We start from the raw sequence: 18,793 nt of genomic DNA, 5'->3' as shown, positions 1-18,793 counted from the left end.
GCAGAGCGGTGGTTGGGCGGGGCGCCGGGCCCTTGGGCCGGGGTTGTGGGGCCCGCGCCACTGCTTGGTGCTGAGGGCCACCATGGGGTCAGCCCCACAGAGTAGTCCCAGCAGGGTCTGCGTTGGAAGGGGCCGGCGCCAACCCCTGCCCCGGGCAGGGACACCTCACACTGGAGCAGCTCGCTCCGGCGCCCTGGCCTTGAACGCTGCCAGGGATGGGGCAGCCGCAGCTTCCCTGGGCACCCTGTGCCAGCGCCTCAGCACCCTCACAGGGGAGAACCTCTTCCTCTTGTCCAATGTAAACCTACCCTCCTTTAGTGTAAAGCCCCTTGTCCTGTCACTACGTGCCCTTGTAAAAAGTCCCTCTCCAGATTCCTTGTTAGCCCTTTTAGGCACTGGCGCTGCTGCCCCATACGGAGCCTTCTCCAGGCCGAACAAGCCCAGCTCTCAGCTTGTCTTCCCAGCAGAGGTGCTCCAGCTCTCTGGGCCTCTTCTGGACTCACTTGAGCAGCATCCCCCTTGTGTTGAGGACACCAGAACTGCACACAATGCTCCAGGTGAGGTCTCACAAGAGCAGAGCAGAGGGGCAGGATCACCTCCTTCGCCCTGCTGGTCACACTCCTTTTGATGCAGCCCAGGATACGGTTGGTTTCTGGGCTGCGAGCGCACACTGAAGCCGGCTCATGTTAAGTTTCTTATGGACCTACACCCCCCCAAGCCTTTCTTCTTGGGGCTGCTTTCAATCCGTTCCGTCATCCTTCAGCACATCTGCTAACCCCCACCTGTCTTTGTTCCCTGTGTGCAAAAGGGAGTGCTACTGCGGTGTCAAGTCCCTGAGGCATTAGGAAACTAAGCCTATCAGTATTATTAGAGACTGTGCAAAACCCGTGGCAGGGAGGCTCGAAGGGGCACGCAGGCAAGTTTTCATGTTCTTCTGAGCTGTTAGGAAACGAACTGTAAGCTGTTATCCTCTAAAGGATAACAACTCTGTGGGTACACCAATGGAGTTCAAGTCCTTGGCTATTTAGCGATTACTAAGGCAATTACAGTTTCAGCCTGACGTATTTAGATGGAAAGCAGGACTTGGGATGTTTAATAACATGCAGTTAATTTGATGTTCTGTGGCACAAAAACAAGTGGCTGACCCTGTAAAAGACTGCAGCAAGACGACATCTCAAGGAAAGCCACGCGGCTCCTGTCAAGTGTTCACTTGATATGTTGCGCTTTGTTTCAATCCAGTCATTTCCAAATACTTCCTCTTAATGATGCATCGTCGGCTCAGTCTTTACTATTTGGCCTTCAGAAGTATAAATCTAGTAGTTACATAATCTGCCCATGAATACCAGAGTGAGAACTTGAAAACAGTCAGGATGATAGAATGTGAGTGCTGTAAGACTTCTTCTCTTTGATCTGCGTTATTGCCTCAGTCAGAGAACAGACTGAAATGGAATGGGATTGCCAACCTCCTGGCTTCACTGCCAGGAATATAAATCAACATTAAAGATGATCTTAAAATGAAATAGCAAGTTAAACATTTGTACAAACACATCATCAAATAGAGGTTATACTGCCTCTTTTTAAACCTCTTGCCTGCTGGCAAAAAGGAAACTGTTCCAGTGACATTTTCTCTGCTCTGCTGTGACAAGGGCTGCATAAATATAGACACCGTGGATTAGAATAGACTTCAGCAATCTTCGGCTTCCTTTCTAGCAGCCTCTTCTGCAGACAGTTTTCCATAGCTATGGGTGAAAAATAGGGAGGCTGAAACTGGTGCGTATGGCATGGTGGTGAGAGTGTAGCACGCCCCTGATGGTTGTAGTCGTAGCTAACCTTGGGGACAAGGCATCCTGGCTGGAGGAAAGGAGGGAGAGTCGGGATTTCTAACCATGACTGTGATACAGATTTGCTGTGTGGGCTAGGATAAGTCATGTACTTCGGGATCTTCGGTGGCATGTGCAATGCAAATGCACATTTTTCTTTTAACTTTGCCTAAAGAAAGCAAGGAGTGTGATGAACTGTAATGCCAGCCTAGATAATTCTGGTGCTTGCTTAGAGAGAAGTCACTTATGTCTCCAGTGGAGAAGCTGCTGGTGCGAAACCGATCAGTGTCACTCAGAATCAAACATAGGGTGGGTTTTAATTCAGCTAGAAAAACAACAATTTGTCATGTTGTACCCTAACTTATTCCTTCCATTTTTATGCTTTACATTCTAGGCTGAGCCCTCTTTTACCTCCAGGAAGTGAGGAGATGTCTGCTCCTTGCCAAGACAGTGCGGTCAGGTTGCTGGCACACACTGGGCAGGCAAAGGCACTTGTGCCGAAGGTTGGCAGGAGTGATGCTTCTTCAAGTGCGTGTGGCACTTCAAATCAGTCATCACTTGAGAAAGTCACAGGGAAGGAGAGCGGGGCAGCAGATGAAACGTTTGCAAGGTAAATATCCTCTTGGCACTCTGTTTTCTACATGAGTTACTGTCAGTTAACACATACAGAACCCAATGCTGGAAACAAGAGAATAACACACTAAAGCCTGGGAAAAGCTCCACGTGTCCTTCCTGGTTTCCCACAAAAAAACAGGCAAACAGCTAACTAAGCCAAAAACGCACACAGCTCGGTGGACATAGTTTTAAAACAGCCAGGCTATTTTCTCCTCTCCCCTTGCTTTTCCTTTCTCATCGTGTTACAACTTAGTAGAGTTCGTGCTGTCCACAGTGTTAAACAAACACTCACGGGCACATCACTCATCCCACATAGCAGGTGGATTTTTACATTCTTTCTGCGTATCTGAATCCATTATCCCAAGAGGGCTCAGAAGAAAGTGGGAATTAGCTTAATGCAGCTCTGAAAGAGGTACTGTCCAGGTCAGGAGAGCAGGAATGATGGAAAGAGCTAAATCACTTTGAGCCAATGACCAAATCCATTTTAGCTGCTGGCCTGTTTGAAGTGAGCTGGTGATGGCCTTTAGCCCAGTTCATAGGGTGTCCATGGCACAGTGTCAATGTATTTGTTGGCTGCCTTGTTAGAAAAGGCAGAAAAGCAATGGGCTTGGATGGTTCCCTTCTTACCTCCGGCACTTAGTCCCCTCAGATCAGATATGGGGAGCTCTGGTGGTGTAGGTTAGGGCATGGCTCCATTCTCAGAGCTTTACCTGTTCCCTGCTTATTCCCTTCCAAAGCGCCAGTCTCCAGATCTGTTCTCGGCGCTCCTTTCTCCAGCACTGACGTCATTCACATGTAAGGGGGGAGGAACAAAGACAGCACTCACCTGTTTTCTTGTGTGATTTTTCAATACCCATTTCCCAATCCAAACGTCCAAAGTAACAACATCCTTTCAAACCGCCCCCTCTTGAAATGCCACAGTAGTCAAACAGCTGCAAATCAAAACACCTTGTAAACAAGTGACTGAAATCCCGTGGGATGCCTGAGGGCTTGGGCACGTCTCAGAGTGATTATAGTTCCTGCTATACAAATTGGAGTCCATGTAGCACACTTTGTGCCAACTCTGAGCTCTTGCTTTTTATTTTTAGTCCTGTTTGTCGAGGGGTTCTCATGGTAAAAAGAATGACGTTCGGCATCAGTGATACACAGACAAAATTAGATAGTAGCCGGAAGTGATAGTACAACTAATCCTCCCCACTGACACTTTTTCCACAGCATTTGGGATCCTGTGGGCCTCAAGGACAGCTTTTCTCTGGGTGAATATCACTTCCCATCAGCAGGCAGCTGAAAAATTGGACTCGCATGGGACATACGTGCAAAGAAATGAATGTCATTGTCATTGCTTATGCCAACAGCTGGGACCATATGGGACACTAAAGGCAGCATTGTCTACATGTGTAAAACTGATTGAAAGTTGTTTTTAGCAAGCCTCTAAACCTTCTTCCATTTTGGGGCAACAAAACTAGGCTTTTGCCTTCTCTGCATGGACTTTTGTACACAGAGCAGCTTAAGTCATCTGCAGGGCTCAGTCCAAAGACTTTTTAGTCCCCCAGACGTAAGTCACCTACACCGATGCTGGAGACATTATTCCTTTCTTCGGAAGAAGCTGCCTGGGGGAGGATGGGATAGAAGATGCGTTAGATTTCATCTCCGAAGCAGATATCTCAGGAGAACAGGAGCAGTTGTCATTTGTTTTGGCTTGTGCCCCTCTCCCCCTCAACCCCCCTATAATTTGGATTGCTTTTATTTTTGCTGCAGTGTAAACCATGAAAATACAAGGAGCTAGCTGGTCAGCAAATGCTCTCTATTGCTGAGAAACATGGAATCCAACCAGGCAGCGTACCGAGTGCACTATCAAAGGAAGGAGGGATTGGTTGCCATGTAGCACAAAGGGATTTAGCTGTGGTACTGTGGCAAAGAAAGAGTGTATCAAAATCAAAGCTGTGAACCTGTAAGGTCAGTTACCTTTAACCAGGGTAAATAAAGGAAAAGGGAGAGAATAGTTATGTCAGAATAAATATGTGAACATGGTGCGACACAGATAGGGAATGGAATTTTTTCCTCCTATTGGGGAATAGCTCAAGTGCCTGGACATGGTTCATTTTATGTCAAAAATCTAATATGGAATAATTGGTGTATCACTCCCATCACTTCCTGGCAAGGGGATATCTCCAACTTTAAGCCAGAGTGATCACCTCTAAAGGAAAATAAAATAGGCAGTTTCAAGCATGGCAAGTGGATGTGGTCCTGTCCATTTAATAATAATAATAATAATACTAAGAATAATAGTGATAGTAATAATAATAATAATTCTCTAGAGAACCAGAAGGGAGGAAGAAGGATAGGGCTTTCTGCATCCCATGGCATCCCTAAAGATTTTCTCACTTGGAAGAAAGTCATAGGGTTCAAAGCTGTTTCTCAAGTGCTGCTGTGTAGCATTGCCTTGATGTCATGCATCATTATAAACAAGTTATTACTCCATTCAGTGTTTTGGGAAATGATGGGGCTGTAACAATACACCCACAGCAGTTCCCTCCCTTATCCCGGCAGGCTCTTTAGTGAGCTACTTATGAGCTGTACCTCACTAACTGATGGCTGGCTGGCTGGCTATGTCTGGTAATAGCGTGTCTCTGGGGAATTTGGAGCAGGCATATTGATGGATTTTATGAAGGGCGGAGAGCTGGGAAGGAGGAGCAGGACATAAATTTGCGGTGTCATGTGCTTTGATGGCTGTTTGATTTGAGAACACCAGGCTTAGAAAGCCCCAGGGCTTCATCACTGCAAGCACTGAATGCATCATCACTCATTTTTCTACGCATTTCTGCTTCTGAAGCCAGTCAGTCATTTGCACCTGATGGGACAGCAGGAAAAATGGCGTTAAGCAGGGCAGCGTTCCATCCATTTCTGTCTGCCCAGCTCAGGTCTGAGCTAGACCTGGGATGAAAACCTGAAATAGGAACCATCACAAAGGGACAGGTACCAGAAATGAGGCTCGGCAGGAGCGTGTGTAGACATCTGTTTAAAGTCTTGGACTCTTGCTTAACTGTCTCTGGCTAGTTCCCTAAATGTTTTTTCATCTGCTGTGGTCTCCCTAGACCCATTTCACTCAAATACATACAAGCAATTTTAAAGTCCTGATGACGCACGATGTGTATGCTGTGACCTTTGCATAGTCTGCAAAAACGTTGTCTTTCCTCTTTCTATTTCATAAGCACTGTCCATCTGGCCTTGCCCCGTCACATTCCCAGATATGAAGAAACAGTCTCCCTTCTGTAAAGGGGAGGTAGTCCATTAGGTTAACAAGATAAGGACTGTAACAACATTCACAGGTGGCCTGTTGTAAGGGATCTGTTGATCAATGAAGGTATATGTACACTCCAGTCACCTTTTAGCCCACATTAAACCCTTCAGTGCTGTCATACTGCTAGATCAAATCAATTAAAGTTAGCTCCAGCTAGCTGGCTGGAAATATTCCTTCTCTGACAAAGAACAAGCTATTTTCCCATGCCATTAGATAGACCAAGATATTCCTGAACTTCCCACAAAACAAAGCTAGACTGAATCACATATTTTCACCAGAAGTTATCCTACCTGAAGGAACCAGAGAAAAACATTCACCATCCTTTTTCTCACAAGTCTTACAACACAGGCCCTAACCTCACTACAGGAAATACCGCTCTTCCCAACTGTGAAGATCAGTAAGAGACTAGTTGTTATTCCCGAAAGGTCCTATGACTCTACTCCAGTTCTTTAAGGGTGCCTTGCTATTTAGCCTAACTTCAGTGAGCATCCAAGGGGCATGGCTGCGTAATAATCATATATGTAAACATGATGGAGATGCAATCCATAGCACCTGACCTTAGATAAATTCCTGCCCAAATGTTTTGCTTTCTCACGTGACTCAGTCCATTCTCCAGATGAAGCGGGAGAAGGCTGGTGGGTTGATATTCCCAGCCCTGCCCTGCACTAGCTTCTGATGACCTAGTTCTGGGTAACAAGATCTCACTGCTTCCTCAGTACAAAAACACTCTTGCATCACTTTGAAATGGTGATACTCCCATTGAAGAGTGTACATAATCCAGTATTGGCTGTAGCGACCTCATGCTTGTATATAAAATGGTGGTCAGGACATTTCATGCTAGCACTAAACCAGAATGATTTAGTGTAAAGGGATTAAACTTGTTTTTAAAGTGTCTGCAGAGCCAAATCAATTCCAAAGGTTTTCTGAGCTGCTGAACAACCAGAGGCAGTCATTGCACTTCTCTGTTACCAGTTGCAGCCTTTTAACTCTTCTAGGCAGGGACTGTCTTCTACTCTGTATCAATACGGCCACTAGTTTTGTAGAGTGCCAACCCATCTGACCCTCTGCACCATGGTGTTTGGAAGGCTTCACTTGCAGGACAGTCAGCAGGACACATCTACAGCTCCCCTCCTGTCTGCAATACCTGTGGGTGAAATATGGGCAGATGCATTCGAGTTAGACGTACATCTGACGCCAACTGCATCTGGCAACAGCTCTGGCACTGCAGAGCACTGCCCCAGGATTTCTAGTTATTTATAATTCAGCATCAGATTGGACCCAGTTGCTCCTGGTTAGAGATCTTTTTGCAATAACAAATTAAGATTACATGGAGAGCTTAAAAAAGAATTTCACCCCTCCAGGGCTAAATTACTTCCACTTATATACAACTGTCATATCTTTAAAGGGCAAACCTGGAAAGCTAACACAGAAAAATATAACTCTACAACTGAGATTATCTGCCTGCCCTCTCTAGGCAATCACATCTCATATCTATAATGTCTTTCATAGCAAAAAAACACAATTCAAGCTAAGTGGATGGAAGATTTATGTACAGAGTAGGAAACAACAGCTTGGGAGGAGGTGTATTTGAATGCTGGAGCCAGTTACAAAGACAAACCTCAAACACCATACGACTGCTTTTACATAGCATCTCACTCATGTCTGGTAAAATCACTCCATGCTCACCCAGACTTTGCAAACTACTAGTCACCAACTGAGAAAGGCATGGTGACGTACATGTTATGGTAGCATCCAGCACTGGCAAACCATCCGCTTCCATATGTAGCTCAGGATCCATTCCAGACGTTTTAGAACTGATGTATTTTTCATGAAATAATAATTGGAAAGCAAGGAGAATAAAACCCCTCTGTACCAACTTCCCTGTCCGATGGGAGGTCTCATGCTGATCAACTCGCCTTTAGGGTATTTAATTAGGAACAGAGTTAAATGGGAATGTGAAGAGGTCACACCTTCTCTGCTCTTTTGGTGAATATTCCCAGTTGTTTGATGAGAGAGCAGTCATGCTTCACATAGTGGCTGTATTCAGCCCTGATTATATACCTAGATTAATAATTGAAGCATTTAACCCCAGGGGCAAATGGATTTCCCCGAAGAACAGGAAGTACAGAGGGGGGAGCTCAACGTGTCTGATGTCAACACGTGGGGCTGCTCATGGACCTTTTTTGAAAGTCTTCCTACAAAGAACATATTACTCTCCTCAGAAGCCTGTGGGACCCAGGCTTTATTGTCAGTTTTCCTCTTACCCCCTTTTCAGTGATGGCACAGGAGAAAAGTGGAAGGGGAGAAAGGAAAGGTGAGGAAAAAAGTAAACATTTTTCACTTTTCTTTTTAATTATTATTATTTTATTTTTAAAAATCAAGTTAATTGCATAGAGAAGTCTATGGGTTTCAGTGGGTTTCAGATTTTCATCCCAGTGGACAATTTCCTTTTTTTATTTATTTATTGGTGTGGGTTTTTTTCTCACTTTCCCTATGGAAAACATTCCCTGTTGAGGCTTTTTTGGTGGTTCCTTTTCCCCTCTTTTGATGTGAAGTCAGGACCCAGCTCTGCGTTGTCTTCAGAAAGCAGCACACTGAGACCAGTGACTTACTGGTACCTTGACAAGAATCCTAACGCATTCTCCAGCCACAGTAGTATCTTACATCTCCAGCTGCTATAAATGCTTGGGTGGCTCTTCCCCAGGAGTGGGCTCTGCGTGGTCCCTCCCAGGAATGATATGAGAAAAGACTGTCAGAGCAAAGAGCAAAGAAGGTCCCCTTCACTGAGAGAGTTAAAAAGGCACTGCCTGCCTGTGTCTCCTTGCAGCTGGCTTCCCTCTTCTCACCAAATCTCCTGGTGTTAGGCAGCACTGATATCATGAGCTGTCAGACGCTCTGTGAGAGCCTAGGTGATGCTCCTGGGTGCGCACTCCTGCAATGCTGCTGTGACCAAATTCTGCCAGCAAGTCCTTGAAGGTCCTGATTTTGGCCCTGCATGGAGATGCTCAGATACAGCAGTGATGAGTTCTGTTTACAAGGAGCTGAATGATTCCTTGGTTAAACACACTCAGCTGTGAGTGGCAGTGAGAGCGACAGCAGGTTAGTCCGTGGTCCTTCCTGAGTGCCAGGCTGTATGGATAGTATGCCCTTATGTATCCAAGGGCTTTGGTAATACCAGAGTAAGCTTAGAAATAGGGCATTCATGTCTCCCTACTGCATATGTTCATATCAGATGCAGCTATACCCCCTTCAATAAAATCCCAGGATTTAGAGAGGCTGAATTGCTGTAGGCCTCCCGGGTTCACTCAGTCAGATGCAATTTATCATTTAACCTTTTTAAGCAAATCTACCAGTTGCCGATCTTGGCTTCATTTTCTCATTCTTAGAACTCCTGAGCAGAAAGGTCAAACAGTGTGAAATGCAACAAAGAGCAAAGGCCCTTTGATCAATGCTCACTTCAAGAAGAGGAACAACTGTGATTGGCAGTGGAAGGGGTGTGTAATCTTCCGTAACTCTTCTGCAATCTCTGCTTAACAGGAGGATGGAGCAGCTGCCTGCTCTGCTGCTGTGTTCATTGCCTTGCTTCTTGTGAGGTTGCTCCTGTTCCAGAAGGAGCCTATAACTCACTGACTGATCAACAGAAATTAGGTAGGAGTAGCCGAGGTTCTTGAGCAGAATGATGGATTTTCCGCTCTGACTGTGGCTATCCAGAAATCCTGGTCAGTGGGGCAGCACACACAGGTAGACCATCTTCCGCTGCATTTGCAGCCGGAGCTCCAGCCACTTTGGAAACGTGCAATTGATTCATATAAATGGCTCAGAGACATTGGCACTAAGGAAATGCTGCATCTGCTCAGCCTCTGATTGTCCTACAGGGAATGACACCTATTCCCAATCAGGCTGAACGGGACAGTCTTGGTGGTGGGTTGGTATCTGCAGCTGAACTGTTTTGGAAATTTAGGCTGAAGTTCCCAAAACAAAGTGGTAGCCACCAAGGCCTGGACCTTGAGCTGTATGGCTTTCTTCTAAGTTCATTGGCATCCTTGAGAGGTTTCCCACTGATTTCAGTGAGTTTTGTGGAGGGAGTTTCAGCTAAAACAAAGCATTAAGATGTTGGGCTGAGGTCTTAACCTCATCCTATCAAACCTTAGATACTTAAAGTTTCATCAACTGCTATAGCCATTCCAGAGAGCAGATGGAATTGTATTCCATTAGCAGTAGTTGGCATGAGATCTACAGTTTAGGTCTTTTAGTTAAGTGCCTTACAATAGGCGGTCCTTCTGTGTGGTCTCAAGTAGTTAATTTTCTCTGTACCTCTCAGTACCTCTGAGATAAGGACAGTTACATTTCCCTGTTTGTACTGCTTGACAGCTCTAAGATAAAGGACAGTTTTATCTCTAAGAAATTTGGAGGTCTTTGGAAGGAAAGCTTTGTAGAAGTACAAGGAATTATTATACTTAGGCAAAGCAAACCCACTGTCAAAGGAATCCACACACATGGACTTCTGCCTTCACCACTCCCTCTCTTCTCTTCCATTACCACACTACCAACTGTTTGTTCTTGAGCATCCTAACTGTTGTTGATTCATATTTATTTCAGCTCGACTAGTGTTCAGTCTAGAGGCTAAGAGCTTTCTGCAAGATTGGTTTCAAGCAGATACACAAAGAAAGGCAGCTGAGCAGTGGGCCTGTTTCCCTCCTAGCAGCTTTTGTTATGATTTTAGAGGTGAAATCTGCTGATGGAGTGGAGGCTGAACTTGAACTGCCTTTTTCACCAATATGAAAACCTCCTCTCTTAAAAGGAATCACAGCAAACCCTTATGGCATTATCCCGTGATCCGAAGAGTGACTTCGCCTTTGGCCACAAGAAGAGTGGCTTTTTTTCCTTTAAGCTACATGGAACTGGGAATGGTTCAGGCAGTGGCTCTCTTTATTCAATGAATGATACAGTCATGAGTGAAGGCACTACTGATTGCCCTGTGAATTACCAGATCAAGCAGCCTTGTCTAATCCTTGTTCTAGCCTTTAAAGTTAGGACACTTAATGTTTTGAATTCTCTGCCAAAATCTATTTTTGAAGTTGTTATTGCAGTAGCTGCCAGATAGGAGGATGCAAGTGCCTCCCTCCATTTGTCTGAGGGGATCGCACACAAACAGGCTGGGTCTCCCAGATGAGGCTCCTAAAGCACTGTGCAATCATTAATGAGTTAAACCTCACAAATTCATCCTGAGTTAGTGCTAAGTTGCTTTCACTGGTGGAAGGCAAAGGGAAAGAGGCACAGCAAGGGGCAAAATGCATCTGCATAGAGGATTTTGCTCTTTGAAGAACAAAGGGAGAGAAGGTGTGTCTTGTCGACAGTGATTTCCTCAAGGTGATGTCTTCACTAGGAGTCTTTCCATTGATCTCCTCAGTCACTACAAACATAGTAATTAAACCTTGCTGAATAACACTCACAATTGGTGTATCCCTGTGTTCAGCACCTTCTGCTGCCAGTTCTGAGTTGGTTCAGAGATTGCAAAGTGAGAAGGAGCCAGTGGTATCATGAGCCTGAGCTCCTAAATACCATAGGCTGCAGAATCACACGGACTCGCTTTTTCTTGGAAATAGAGATTTCAGAGAGGTTTTATTGCTTTACAAATCGCTGGTGAATGGAGTAATCCATGAGAAGCCTTACTTAGACTGCTTAATGACTCTCACTTCTGAAAAAGCATGGGATCTCTTCTAGCCAGGATTTGTCCAATTTCATTTCTCTACCATTGTTTTATCTATTTGTCTGGCAGGTTGAACAGCCCTCCTTCATCAGACCTCTGCTTTTATATTGGCACTAAGAGACTGTGACCAGATTAACCCTTCACCTGGTCTTTGTTCAAGCAGATTGAGCTCCTGGAGTCTTGCACTGTAAGGCATGGTTTCTAGCCCTTTAATCAACCCAGTATCTTTTCTCTGTCCTTTTTCCAGTGTGTTATCATCCTTCTGGAATTATTCATAAATAACCTTTTCATTAGTCAAGCCGTTCTTCAGATGGTTGAATAATATTTTCCTGATGAATTTACAGTAACCTTCCTAATGGTTGGTTGTATTATTTGTGAGTTGTTAACATGAACAGCTGCAGTGGTCTCTGCCACAGCTTCACTGGCCACAGAAGACATTTTCTTGTATTGTTAGGCCTTCTGCTGGACATGCCACTATGCCATCTGCCATTGATCCCAGCCAAGCCACAGTGAGACACCAACACACTAATGTGTAAAAGTGTTCCCATGTCTCAGGATGCAAAGAGGCATAAAAACCAGCTACGCCTGGGTTAGCTGAGCCCTTCTCCTTGTTTCTTTGCCAGAATCCTTTGGTATGCAAGAAATTCAGAGAGAGAAATAATTGAATGTCAACTGTACTGAACTGTGAAACTCCTGAAATGGGTGCATGTCCCTCACCCCAAGGAGCTTCTTAAGTGGTTGCTTCAGCTGATCCTAGTTACAATATCCAGTGCTTCCTAACCTATCAATCCCAGCGATTTATCTCAATGGCCAGGCTGCATGGTAAGTGATTGACAGACTGGGGCATTTGTGAATGAATAGATGGGTGGTGTGGCTTCTGGGCAAAGATTCAACACCATGGAAGGCTATCCTCTTGAGAATGTCCTCAGCCATTCTCATCTACATTTGAAAGAGGTAGGTACCCTCAAGAAAACAGTTGTCTATACAACAATTACACAAATTGTAGTTCAGCAGAGTATCAAGTCCCTTCTTAATTAACCTGACTCCCTTCTCTACGGCTGCAATGTCTTGCTGTGATTTGCTACAGGGAAACAAGCTGTGGAACTTCTCCTTTAGCTTTTCCTTAGAAAGCCACTTGTTCACTTTCATGTTCTAGGCTTCAGCTGAACTGTCCTCTCTTGCCAAAGCATGTTTCCATCGAACACACAGCTTGGTGAAGAATTAGCCCCTTCCCTATCCTGCAGCTTCCCCTGACCCTTCTTCAACCAGATAGGCAGTTGTGGTTGTTTGCTCTTGGTCTTTCTGAAGTCACTGAGGTAGTATAACCTAAATTGTCTTCCCTGTTACATGAGACTCGAATCCCACCAACCTCTTCCCCTCCAAGTGAAAATCAGGGTGATGGGAAGGCTCGCATCCTTGGGTCTCACTCTCTTTCTGCAGTTTTGGACCCTTGCAAGCAGCTCCCAGTACCATCAGCGTTATAAAACAGGAGCCTCTCTCTGCTACTTTTAGCTAGAAGTTCAGAAAACTACAGCAACCTCCAGGCTTTGATCTTGAGTCAAAGCCAAAGCCAGCCTCCTTTGTTCCCCAGACCTTTTAGTTTTGCTTTGACAGACACAAGTGCTCTTCTCTGTGCTTTCCCTTTTCTCTCTGTTCCCTCTTTTTACCACCACCCTCCCCAGATCTCGGCTGAGTCTGCAACCTTAGAAAGGTTGCATCTACCTCTTTCACATTTTTACTTCTCCTATGGGAGAAGGTGTATATGAAATTCTGCTTCCTAGCTCACCAAGACAATGCTGGACCAAGGGATGTGGGCAGGCAGAGGCTAGGTGATTTGGCCCCAAATATTAAGTCAATGGCTTTCCTGCCATTGTTTTCTGTCAGTCTGCCTCACTGCAGGAGGTGATGCACACTCTGTACTAGTGGCTAAAAATGCCCCCGAGGGAAAGGGAAGGGCCACAGCAAACATCTGGGACCAAAGAAGTGATTTGTTAACCACGTGTAACCACAAATTGAGCTTTGAGGGAGGGGACTACAAATAACAAACTAGTTCCAGATGTTTAGTCCATTCAAACATGCCACCTACTGGACCTGAGCTTGGAGACTTGGTAGAGATGGGGCAGATGACACTAAAGAGACAGGGAGGATGAGTTTCCATATTCCCCAAGGATTTATTGTAAAAGATGGACCCTCCCTCCCCTCTTCTGGTTTCTGTACTTTATAATCAGCGTCCTCAACTCTACCCTGCAGAAAGCTTTCCTATAGCCAAAAGCTGAAGGCAGCAACGCAGAGGGCATGCGGGATTTCCCCAGAAGCTCTGTGGGAATAGTGTTTCTTGTACTGCTTTGCAAAAAGAAAATACATCAGAGCAGAAAAGGTACAGGGTTTTTAATGTGGAAATCTTGAGTGTGCCTCTCCTCTGCCAGAGCCTGTTTCATGTGATGCTGAGCAAGTATGGCACAGTTACATGCATCCCCTAGTTTGGGATGCTGCAGTTTCAAATGTAATGTCCTGTGGTTAAAAGGTGCTGAGCAATCTTCAGAGTCGTTAGTTTCAAAATATTGGATGGTCAGCACTTGTGGAGCTCTTCATGACTCCATTTCTTGGCCTCTGAAGAAACTGTAGAAGTGATGACAGAGAGGATGGTGAGCCATTTGCCCTGGGCAGAGAAGGTAGAGAAGTCTGTGACTCATTACCTTCCTATGTATCCCAAGGTAGTGCAAGTCACTACTCGTGAGCTGTAAGCCCTTAGGAACTTTGTGTGCTCTGGACCTGATGGAACTGAAGAAGGCAGAACTGAGGGGCACAGCTGAAGTGCTGCTGGGAACTTGCCTGTGTCTCAGAGGTTTTTCAGCTCTCTGAAGTGGTTCATAGGCAAATGAAACAGAAAGAAAAGAGAAACCAACCTGATACAGGGACAGGTAAATGTTCTTTCATTACCTCTTCAGTGCCAGCAAGGGCAAAGCGTTATCATTACAAAACCAGCTGCTATTTGTCTAAATCCTTCTCTAACATTTCTGGCAAGTCACTTTGGTCATTTATATCCCAGTTCTTCCCTAAAGCTTTGCCACAGGGATTTGGGCAGGAGTTCAAGTACCTGGCAGTTGGAACCATGCCCCTGCTAAGCCACCTAAAGACTGACATTCCAGGCCTCCCCTCATGGGGAAGAGCCTTGGTCCCCTAACTGAGCTGCAGCATCCTGACTACAAAGCCTGTCAGATTTCATTGTTAACAAGTGAGGAAATAAATTGGCTCTCATTATTCTATGAAGAGCTTAGATGGATTTTTACAGGAAAGAAGCTTTGTCTAGAGATTGTAAGAGAAGACTCTGAGCCAGGATTCCCAGGTTTTATTTCTGGTTTGGCCCTTCATTCGCTGAGTGGCCCCGAGTGAATCTTATGTCTTGTTCTTCCCCATCTGTAAAAAGGGGTGATGATATCAAACTTCCTGGCATAAGTGTTTCTAGGCTTAATTAATTAACAACAGTGAAGCAACCTGAGTTTTCAGTCTGAAGATGCCATAATAATAATCAAAGAAATATTTCTAGCTGCTTTGGGTTTTGGTCTTCTTATTCTTTTTCATGTAGAGATGACAGCCCTCAATGAGAGAAGAGAGCTTTCAGTTTACTGGGCAGTAAGGAGAACTGGTGTGCAAGTGGGTAATAAATTCACTGAAATTGCGTTCCTTGTCAGGCTGTGAAGAACAGACTTTTGCTCAACTATTTGTTAGTCTAAAACTGTCAGTGAATTGTTTTATGCAAACAGATCTTTTTGCAAATGGTTCATTGTGACTTTTGATTGAGTAGTTTCTACTCATGCAGAGTGGTTGGCCAATCATCTCACATAGTACTGTGTTTGCTCCTGAAGTGGATAACATTCAGGCTCCCACATACCTTTCAAAACCATACAATCACTGAATTGCTCAGGTTAGAAATTACTTTAGGAGGTCTCTAGTTTCACCTCTTATTCAAAGAATCATAGAATAGAATCACAGAATAGTTTGGGTTGGAAAGGACCTCAAGATCATCCAGTTCCAACCGCCCTGCCATGGGCAGGGACACCTCACACTAAACCATCCCACCCAAGGCTTCGTCCAACCTGGCCTTGAACACCGCCAGGGATGGAGCACTCACAACCTCCCTGGGCAACCCATTCCAGTGCCTCACCACCCTCACAGTAAAGAATTTCCTCCTTAGATCCAATCTAAACTTCCCCTGTTTCAGTTTTAACCCGTTACCCCTTGTCCTGTCACTGCAGTCCCTGATGAAGAGTCCCTCCCCAGCATCCCTATAGCCCCCCTTCAGATACTGGAAGGTTGCTATGAGGTCTCCACGCAGCCTTCTCTTCTCCAGGCTGAACAGGAAGGAGAAAGTCAGCTATAAGACGAGAACAATGCTTGACTGTCTTCATGGTGAAAATGCTTTTCCTTATTGCCAGCCTGAGTGTCTTTAATTTATGTCCATTGTCTCTTGTCCTCCCACTATGCACTATCATGAAGAGTCTGGCTCTATCTTCATGATAATCTCCATGTAGGAGCTGTCAGGCCATTGTTTGTCCCCTACAAAGCCATTTGTCTTCCAGACCAAACAAGCCCAGCTGCCCTCAGCCTCTCCTCACAGGACTCAGGCCCCTAACCATCGTGGTGCTGTCTGCTGAACTTGGTCCCATGTGTCAATGTTTTTCTTGCATTGGGAGTCCAAAATTGGGTTCAGTTTTGCAGTTGCCATCTGAGTACCTAGGGAAAGGGGATAAACACACCCGTCAATCTGTCGACCTACTGGCTGTGACTCTGTTAATACAGCCCAGAGTGCCTTTGGCTTGCTTTCTGCCTGGATACTCAAATCATTTTTGCAGAGCTGCTCATCTGCCCATCAGTTTCAACCTGTACTGCTGCAGGGGCTCTTCCTTCCCAGGTGAAGGGCTTTCATGTGTCCTTGGTGAATTTCATAAGGTTCCTGTTAGTCCATTCTTCCAGGCTGCCCAGGGTCCTCTCAATGGCAACCCTGCACTCAAGCATATCGACTGCCCCCTGCTAGTTTGATGTTGTCTCCAAACTTGATGAACAAGCACTCCATTGATCCAGACAAATGCTAAAGGTGTTTAAATGGGACAGTACCCCACTTGTTACCAACCTGCAGGTAGAGCACAACACACATCCACTCCCCTCTGAGCCTGACCGTCTAAACCAATTTTTTACCTTCTGCTAGTCCATCCATCCAGACCATAACATCCTAACTGAAATACACGAATATTGTGGTAGATAGTGTTAAGCCTTGCTAAACTCATGGTAAAATGCCTGCCAAGAAATCATGTGTGAATAACAGCTACATATTTTGTATTTACTTGTATGTGTGTGTATGTGCATGTGCTTTTTGAAAACAGACTGGGAACTACCGTGCAGTCACAGACTAAAAGCCAATCAGTGTGGCATTGAAGTAAATTTGGGTCTTAGAGTTAGATTTCTTGAACATGTGCTCTGTTGTTTTTCATTTTACCTTTGACCACGATTTCTTAAAGCAACCATCTTTGTCCTTACATCCAGCTCCAGTCATGTGTCAAATGGGTCTCTGCATGTGAATGATGGAGCTACTTCCAGCCATAAGTCATTCTCTAAAGATTTTCCTTCCCTTAACTTCAAAAGGAGTTCTAATCTTTCTGACCTCTGCTTTCCCCACTAATGTCAAACATATGGTCTATAGGAGATATGGACCACCAATAAAATCACGGGAAGCTCATGGACTGAGAATGGATGTGAGTGAGACACTCCAGAAGAACAGGACTGGCTCCCTGCCTGGCCTGCATAGGCTTGTCAACGTAAGCAGTATGGTTCTCAGGCACCATCCACTCTGTGTATATTTAGGGTCTAAATTTAAACCAGCTCTCCAGCTTCAATCAGCACATTGTTGCTACTGATGTCCAACTCTGTCCTCTGCCTGTCGTGTCATCTCCTGTTCGGAGATGTAGTGCAGAAAGTTTTGCCTGGCAACTGGGAAATAGAAGCTCTGTGTGCTCCCCATCATCTCTTCTTGGTAGCAACATTACTTTTTGATTGAAGTTAAGAATGTGCTCTGAAGGCTTCTGGGTACAGACGCCACGCATGGAGGAAAAGGAGATTGTTGGCCATTTTATAACTGGGTTGGGGAGCTCCCTCTCAAAGCCCTGAGGCATTGAAGGAGGATGGTGCCTAAGTGAGCTGCTCTGCAGCTTAATCAGAGCCATCCTCCACAGTATCTCAGTGGGTGCTACTGAACTCAGGTGCAGCCACACTCACTGTTGTTCATAATGGACAACACAATACCTCAACATGCCATATTGAGGTGTGTACTGACCTCTGCCTAGCTAGGTAGAGGAGACTTTCCGAATACTAGAGATCTCCCATCCAGGTACTGACTGGCTAAAATAGTTATACACAAGGCCTGGTGGCAGAGCAGCCAGGACTGGTGCTAGAAGGCAAGCCTCCCCGTTCTTTACAGTACGTGCATTTCCAAACTCCCATGTTTGGGCAATCCCTGTAGCTTCCCCTCCTTAAACAATGTTAGCTATGTAATGACAGCCAGCAGATAGCTTAGAGGAAAAGGTTTTCTCAGACTCGCCTGTCAGCTCCTGCCTGAAGCCCACTGTGTGTGTCCTAGAGGTGCACCGGTCCAGGGGTCAGGCAGCACTACAGCAATGAGATAAAGCACATGAAAACTAACACGTTAGTATTGGGGTCTGACACAGCCATGCACCTTGGGTGAGTTTGTTTCCAGCTGATCTCTCACCCAAAGTGCACCTAAGACCTTTGAAAACATGCAGCTACCTCATCCCAACAGTTCTCATGTGAACGCTGTGGTAATTACTATTTCCATGTGCCAAGAGGTGCAGTAACAAGCCTAAGGCAGTTCATCCCTCTTTGGCAAAGCTCAGTCTTATGGCTCCTGGACCCCTGCATTTTCTGTACTCTTAAAGACAGAAATCCTTCCTTTACCAGTTCCATGACGTCACACTTGGTGACAATCAGGCACTTGCCTGGATGGTTTAATGAGCCCTCAAAAGCCCTGGTTCAACTTCCTGTTGGATTTTCCCACCTTGTTTTCCAGCAGGCAGAAAATCCAACCCCTTACAATGATTTTAGCTGTGACTGTAGGTACTGCAGCCTGGGTTTCTTACGCTGAGAATATTTACCAAAATCGGTAAATAGTTTACCCGTTCAGAGTGGAATTGAGGTGATCTCATTGTGCAGCCTTTGACCCATGAAGAAATGTATTTGCATGCCGTAGTCCTTGTCTTGAACTGTCAGATCCTCCTTCCCTTCCAGGGCAGCGTCTGCACCACCAAGTCTCAGTGTCAGAGTCCATTTTGCCACCAG

At 45.3% G+C, this 18,793-nt stretch overlaps 1 long non-coding RNA gene across 1 annotated transcript; it reads left to right on the top strand.

The window, feature by feature from the left end:
* Position 1: 1 nt before the first annotated feature.
* Positions 2-3,765, top strand: LOC136014610 (uncharacterized). Its single transcript, XR_010612797.1, has 3 exons — positions 2-557; positions 2,215-2,430; positions 3,651-3,765. It is a non-coding gene; the product is annotated as an uncharacterized LOC136014610 (long non-coding RNA).
* Positions 3,766-18,793: the final 15,028 nt, after the last annotated feature.

The sequence above is a fragment of the Lathamus discolor genome, chromosome 5 (assembly GCF_037157495.1).
Source record: "Lathamus discolor isolate bLatDis1 chromosome 5, bLatDis1.hap1, whole genome shotgun sequence".
NCBI lineage: Eukaryota > Metazoa > Chordata > Aves > Psittaciformes > Psittacidae > Lathamus > Lathamus discolor.
The sequence above is the reverse complement of the archived record's forward strand: the minus strand, read 5'-3'. Positions and strand labels throughout refer to the sequence as shown.